We start from the raw sequence: 7779 nt of genomic DNA, 5'->3' as shown, positions 1-7779 counted from the left end.
GCCCACATGGAGAGGAACCAAGCTCCTAGCCAACAGCAAGCCCAAATTACCAGCCATGTGAATGGGCCATCTTGAATGTGGATCCTTCTGGCCCCAGTTCAGCTCCTTTAGCTGATGCCAAATGGACCAGAGCTAAGCCGTCCAAATTGAGACCTGCCCAAATTACAGATTCACAGCAAAATAAATGAATGGTATTATTTTAAGCTTCTATGTTTTGAGGTAGATTGTTACATACCAATTGATAAATGGGATAATCAGAATAAATGATCAGAGATTATCATGTGCCTATCATGATATTATTCTCATTTATCATTCAATTTATTGCATACAAAGTTCTGTTCTTCATGCTGGTGGTACAGCAGTGATTGCAACAGATAATGTCCCTCCTTTCCTTAAGGGGAGGGCTTGCTATAGGGAGGGCAGATAGATTATTAAAAAACTAACAAATAAATTGATAATTGCTAGGTGGTAATAAATGCTTTGTAGAAAAAGCAGTCTATGGGGAATAGAGAGTGATGGAGTGTTCTATATTAGATGGAGTGGTTAAGAAGGGCCTTTCTGAAAGGAAGACAATTGAATAGAGACTTGAAAGAAGTAAGGCAGCACATCCCATGAATATCTGGGGGATGAGCTATCAAGAGAGAGGGAATGGTGCAAAAGCTCCAAGATAGGCATGGCTTCGAGGCCAGTAAGTTGGAGTAGAATGAGGAAGGGATGGAATGAGAGGAGATGAAGTCAGAGATACATAGGGGCAGGGACAGACCCTGTAGGGCTTCATAGGCTATGGCGGGAACTTTGGCCATTGAAGGGTTTTGAGGACAGAAGTGACATTATCTGACATACTTTTAAAAGATCAGTCTGACTGTGTGGAGAATAGATTGTAGGAGTGCAAGGTTTGAAACAGAGAGAACTGCTAAGAGGTTAATGCAATGATCCAGGTAACAGATGATGGTAGCTTAGACCAGGGCATGAGAAGTGGTCAGATATTTTATTTACATATATATATAAAAGTACAGCCACCACAGGAGTTCCCTGGTGGCCTAGTGGTTAGGATTCTGGGCTTTCATTGCCGTGGCCCAGGTTCAATCCCTGGCTGGGGAGCTGAGATCCTGCAAGCCATGTCGTGTGACCAAAAAAAAAAAAAAAAAAATACAGCCACCACCAGGGTATGGATGTGGAACTTGATTAGAAGAGAGGCATCAAGTATAACTATAAGGCTTTTGGTGTTATTTGCTCTATAGCAAGTACATTACATGTACTTGTCCTGCCCTCCATTGGAGCTCCTAGAGTCATTCTGAGTATTCACTCATCTAATGGCTATGATGCCAGTACCAAGTGCCATTCAAGACACTGTGCCTTTAATCACAGACTCTTCAAGATGCTGACCCCTCACAGAAATACAGGAATGACTCAGAACGTTATGACCATCACTTTGAAGTTGTCTGTAACAGATCTAATTACACCTTTTTTGTTAGCAATATTTCCTTGAAGAAGTTGACTCAGGAAATAGGGAGAATCCAGAAGCTGGTTTTACTGTCATGTCGTAAGGGGAGAATCAGCCACAATAATTTATGTTGTTTCTCCCAAAGAACTTGGTGGGCTTTCTTGTGTGTACCTTGGGTCCTCCTTATATTCCCGAAGTAACTGAAGAGGGAGACAAATATTATTAGTGTCATTTAACAAGTGGAATCTCAAAAGGATGTATGGAGTTTGTCATTAGTCATATATTTTAAGCCTTGAAGAACTGGCGAAATAAGACTATAGTTAATTTTGATGATTCCAGGAAAGAAGAAGACACATACTTTTAATTCCCAGGTAGGTTCTTTCCCCTAATTTCATACCTCCATGGATTTTGTGGCAGTAATAGATTTTATTAGGTGAGCAGGTATGTGATAACTGCCCTGAAAGCAGCACTGACCTCTAAAGTTTAGCAATCCCTAGACATTCAAACTTTTTCTTAATAACTTACTATAAATCTAGTCTCCAGGAAAACATGTACATATTACTGAATCATTTAAGTTTTTGGACTTTCATGTATTAACTAAGCATCTAACACAGTGGTTCTGGACTTCTCAGATTTGTCCTGAGACTGTCTTCTTTAGCTTAAAGGGCTTCTCTCCTACTTCTAATAATATGGGCTTCATCTAGTGAACAAGTTACATTCCTTAGTTCAAACTGATCAGAATTTTGTTAAGTCTTCATTTTCTGGAAGTTTCAGAAAGTTCAGAAGTTCAGGTTCATTTTGATAACTTAGAAGATGACAACAGTTTACTAGCTGCAGTTTCACCTTTATTTTTTGTTGTTAGTCTAAGCCAAAGAATGTTTACCCCTTAGTCAAACAAAAATACATCAGGGAATATATTCCAAAGTCAAATATACACATTTATGAATTTTTTTAGAGTACAAGGTCCTTATTTTAGTACAGTTTTAAGGCAGGCTTAGATTCAAAAAATCCCTGTGTTCCACTGTGATTGGCTGTGGGATCCTTTTCTTCATCTGTAAAATGGGGATAATGAACTACTGCTAAAGCAGTTTTGAGATTAAATGAGAAAATGTAGTAAACGTTTAGCATAGACTCTGGCACTTAGTAAAGTCTCAGTAGATGTTTGCTGTTTCTAACATATATGTAGAAATCCTCCAACTCCCTTTCTATTCCCCATTCACTACCCTCCCAATCAAGTGTGAGTCATTGAGGCCAGTCCGGAAGAACAGGCCAATAGGGAGGAGCTCAGACATTTCAAGTCAGGTGATCTTCGGTGGTTGTGATGTTTCCAGAAAGCACCTCCCCTTAATCCAGGCAAGAGGCGCCCTTGCCAGGCCCCTTGCCCTGGTCCTGTACTTAATAAAACCCTGCATATCACAAACACACAGGAAAGTAAATTTATCAAGGAATGCATGGCTATGGCTGCCTCTGTCATTTAGGACTCGGCATTTAGCTCTCACCAGAAGCTCTAAGCATCTGCCCTGGTAATGAACACCTTCCAGGCCCCAGGGAATTGCTGTTCTACATTTCTTGTGCCGTGTCCTCGACACAAAAGGCAATTGTGTCTGAATGTCATGAAGGTTTTAGGTTTGTGCTGCTGTTAACATTTGAAACAGATACAGCTTTGGAGTACAGGAGGATTTGAGTAATGGAAATTTTTTTTAGGAAAGACAAAAAAACAAATTAACTTGTTGAATCCTTTCTTTGTGATAATGTGAACACAAAAGATTCTGGAATAACGAAGTTTCATGACTGAGTAAAGCCAAGCCTCCAATTTCTTGCTTATCTTTATGTTCCAGTTCCTGGTTCCAGAGGTTTTTCATTGTGTTAAAAGTTAAATTTGATTTAGACCAGACATGAGAGGCTGTAGAAGAGTAAAGTGAAACAACAGAAGGTGCTCAAATAATGAGCAAATCAGTCTTTGGCAGAAAAAAGTGAATTTTAAATTTGTGCTAATTTTTTAATATGTAGTATTACTTGCTTTTAATCATAGTACAAGTGTTCAAACCCCAAACAGATCTAATTTTTAAAAATATGAAAATTGTAGACACATTTTTTTCTAAATTGAATGAAACTGCATGAGGAATATTCAACAAATGTGACATTCTAATGAAATATAAGGAAATTAGAAGAAGGAAACGGAAAAGTTTGCATGAATGTGAAGAAGAAAACATGTACAAATAAACCTAAACCTAATTTCAATAGAGATTATTTTCTGACCCTAATAGGTCAGTGTATATAGTCTGATTGAAAAGACATTTGAACAAATTGAGCAACATACTACTATTTTTGTTTTCCTGTATTACACCCCATCGTTGAAATATTGTAAGAATAATAACAAAACTTGGGTGGATGTGGATATTATTGTAAGAGACAGAGAAAATTGCAATAAAACTGGCAGTGGTTTATATAATACCAAAATATCTGGTAATAGTTTCTATTGTATTCTATTGAAAACAAGAATTTATCATATATGATACCATTATATTGTTTGAATGTGATATGTGAAAAATCCGGTTCATTTCCAAATCTAAGTATTGCCTTATGAACATTATTTAAAATTCCAGTTTCTCTTGCTTCAGCATAGCAAAGTTTCTCCAAATTGAAATTAATAAAAATTATTCAAGAACCACAATGACCCAAGAAAAGTTGTCCAATTTGGCCTTCTTATATGTAGAACACAAATGATGAGCTATCTTGATGATGACAACACAGAGATTTTGCTGAAATGAAGAGATAAAAAGGAAGTTTTATGGAATAAATATATTATAATTTATGAATTTTGTATGTCTTTATCTTATTAGTCATTCAAACATAAATAGCCTATGAACAGAACACCCAGACATGCTCAATCTTAATTATGTTTGATTGTCCTTGATATTTTGTTGACTTTCAGTCCTATAAAAATCATAGCTTTATACATTTTCCTGTTAAGAAACAAAGCTTATTCTTTCATTGAAGACTAATTATTTTTTTCCTAGATAAAAATACAGGTTTACAGGACTTCCCTGGCGGTCCAGTGGTTAGGATTCTGCACTTCTACTGCAGGGACCACTGTGGGAACTGAGATCCCACATGCCAACCGGTGTGGCAAAAAAAATACAGGTTTAAAATGTTTCTTATGTGTTGATATCAAAAGAGGGGATCCAACCATAAAGGAGTTTACCTATTTGCTATCCTTCAGTGTATAACCATAAGGTCATGTAAAGCAAAAACCAATTTCAGGGACTTCCCTGGTGGTGCAGTGGTTAAGATTCCACACTCCTAAGGCAGAGGGCCCGGGTTCCATCCCTGGTCAGGGAACTAGATCCCACATGCATACAGCAACTAAGAGTTTGCATGCCACAACTAAGGAGCCCGCGTGCTGCAACTAAGACCCAGCGCAACCAAATAAATAAATAAAATATTAAAAAATCTGTCATCATCATGATTTAATAAAAAAACAATTGCAAAAAAAACATTTTGAGATAACTTAAGATGTTTTTTGATCATAATTATGGTGGTTTCAATAAAGAACTAGCTGATCAGGGCAGTAGGTAGGTACCTCAAATTCATAATATATGGGTAACATATATGGGAAAATAAATATGGGAAAACTTTCCATATTTTGTTGTTAAATAATCACTACCAGAACTAAAAACTGCTGATTTATTTGGTAAAACTGAGTTTGCTTTCATTTCAAATAATAAAAGAAATATTTCCTTTTCTAACAGGAATCAATGTTTTATTTTTAATAATTTCCCTATTTTTTTTTTCCCCCTTTGGCCACACCGTGCTGCTTTCAGGATCTTAGTTCCCCGACCAGGTATTTCACGGGCAGTGGAAGCACCGAGTCGTAACCACTTGACCACCAGGGAATTCCCAATGTTTTATTTTTTATCTTGAAACAATTTCAAGATCACAGATTGGTTGTAAGAACAGTACAAAGAATTTTCATATACCCTTCTTCCAGATTCCCTACTGTTAACATTTTAATGTTTGCCTTATCATTTTCTTTCTCTTTACATGTATGTATATGTGTACATACACACAAATGTAATTATTTTCTGAGTCATTTGTTGAGCGTAAGTTGCTGAAATAATATCTATTACTCCAAAATAGTTCAGAGTATATTTCCTAAAAAATAAGAACACTCTCATATATAACCATAGTGTGCTTATCAAAATAAAATTAACATTGATCTATTACTACCATCTAATTCACAGATTCCATTCAAATTTCACTGATTGTTCTGAGAATGTCCTTCGTACAAAAGAAATAAAAAACCTTCCTTTTTCTCTTTTTCCTTTCTTGTCCAGGATGAAGTCTAGGATCACACATTGCATGAAGTTTGTCATGTCACTTTGGTCTCTTTTAATCTGGAATAGTTCTTTAGTCTTTCCTTATCCATCAGGATTTTGTCACTTTTGAAGAATGCAGACAGTTACTTTGTAGAATATCCCTCAATCTAGGTTTGTTTGCAGTTTCATCATGTATCAGACAATTAAATTAGACTGTGTTCTCAGTGCATGATATCAGGAGGCACACAAAACTGACTTGTCCCATTACTGTGATTTTTAAGTATTACTACTTGAACAAGATTATGTTGGTCGAGGATGCTGGACAAGTTCCCCCTGGTTCCTGGTGTCACCAACTGCACTGGCTGAGCCAGCCACGCTAGCCACAACCCCCCAGCTGCAACCAAAGGGAATAGGTTCACATATTTTAATTTTGTTCTTATAAAGGTTTATAAGGTAAGAAGAAGCAAGATAAGAAGAATAAAACATTTAATTGTGTGTTAGCTTGCTTCATAACATCCAAATATTCAGGTTAATGGTATGTGGCCTTCATATGTACCCTTGCCCTACAACGTGCAAAAATTAGGGCTGGACCTATTTCCAGGTAGACTTTCCCTCTTGACGATTCCACCTGCAATGTAAGCAGGGCCTGACCAAGACACGTGGCATGTTTTGTAGGCTAATAACTTGATGGACTACCAAAATGAAGGTCTTATGTACTTTCTATAAACACAAATTGTATTCCTCTTTCTTTACATTTCCAAAAGCCACTCGACAAAGATGGAACCACACTTGCCTGTGAGGAATGTTTCAGCATTTCTCCTTGAGGGCTTTGTAGACCTTGGCCAGAGTGGACTCAATGTAAATTTTTCTGGTTATAAAAGGAGTTACAAATTGAAACCAGAGGAAACTGGCCTCACGATTCTGATTTGTTTCAAGTGGCAGTTCTTTGGAACCACTTATCTGGTCATTCTGTTCAGCAGACCCTTCTTCCATCTCTGACACTGAGCAGTTTACATGCTGATTCTTTCCTGCTAGGTTAAACTTATACACACTCATGTCCCAAGAGCAGTCTTAAATCATTGGAGGATGGGGGTACAGAGTTAAAATTCATTCTAAGGATGGGTAAATTTTAAATTGCTGTGCCAGTATGTAATTTGTCTTTTTTCCTGGTGGAGTCAGTAAATTCCAATATTGGGAAAATAGAATTTATTTTCTACGTTCCTGAGACCTTTTGGCTTGGCTTGATTGAGGCCAAATATAAAATGTAGACTCCCAGTCCCCAAACCAGCCAGTCTGATTTACTAAGGGTGGTGAATATTCAGATATTTGCATTTTACCTAGTACCCAAACAATTCCCATGCAATAGCCCAAAGACCACCTTTGAAATACTGTCGGGTGAGGGAATACTGTTTCTTGAGGTGCTTTTTTGTTTGGTGGGTTGGTTGATTGGTTCTTCTCAGTCTCTGTGTGGAGAATAGGGAATTCTTAAGTTGCAATTAGTTTTAAAAGAATGAAAAAAAGGACTTAGAAAAAAGTTATGTTGACTAGATGAGAGTGATGGAGGGAGGGAAAAGGAATAAGGCAGTCAGGGATCAGGGAAGACGATGGAGGGAGACAGTAGTAGGTTTTTTTTTTTTTTTACCATTTAACAAATACCGAATACTTACTGAATGTGAGTACTGTGCTAAATGCTGGAGATTCAAAGGTGAACTTGACAGCAGGGCCCACCCTCAGGGAGTTTACGATCTAGGTAGGCTGAGACAGGTACAAAGGTGCTGTGGGAAGGCCCCTAACCCAGGCTTGGCTTCCTGAGGGGGAATCTGCATGCTCTGGACCCGGAGGAGTAGTCAAGGAGGGGGCAAAGGGGCTCTAGAGCTAATTCATTCTATTTAATTTTTAAACTTTTTTTTTTCTTGCTTACAAAAGTAATAATGTTTGTTATGAAACAACTTCCTAGCATAGGAAAGTGAAAGCATTTTACAATCCTCCCTGCTACTGATCACCGCCCTTCCCTGT

Source organism: Monodon monoceros, unplaced genomic scaffold, assembly GCF_005190385.1.
Source record: "Monodon monoceros isolate NGI ecotype Baffin Bay Population unplaced genomic scaffold, NGI_Narwhal_1 Super_Scaffold_18, whole genome shotgun sequence".
Classification (NCBI taxonomy): Eukaryota; Metazoa; Chordata; class Mammalia; order Artiodactyla; family Monodontidae; genus Monodon; species Monodon monoceros.
Note: the sequence above shows the minus strand (reverse complement) of the source record.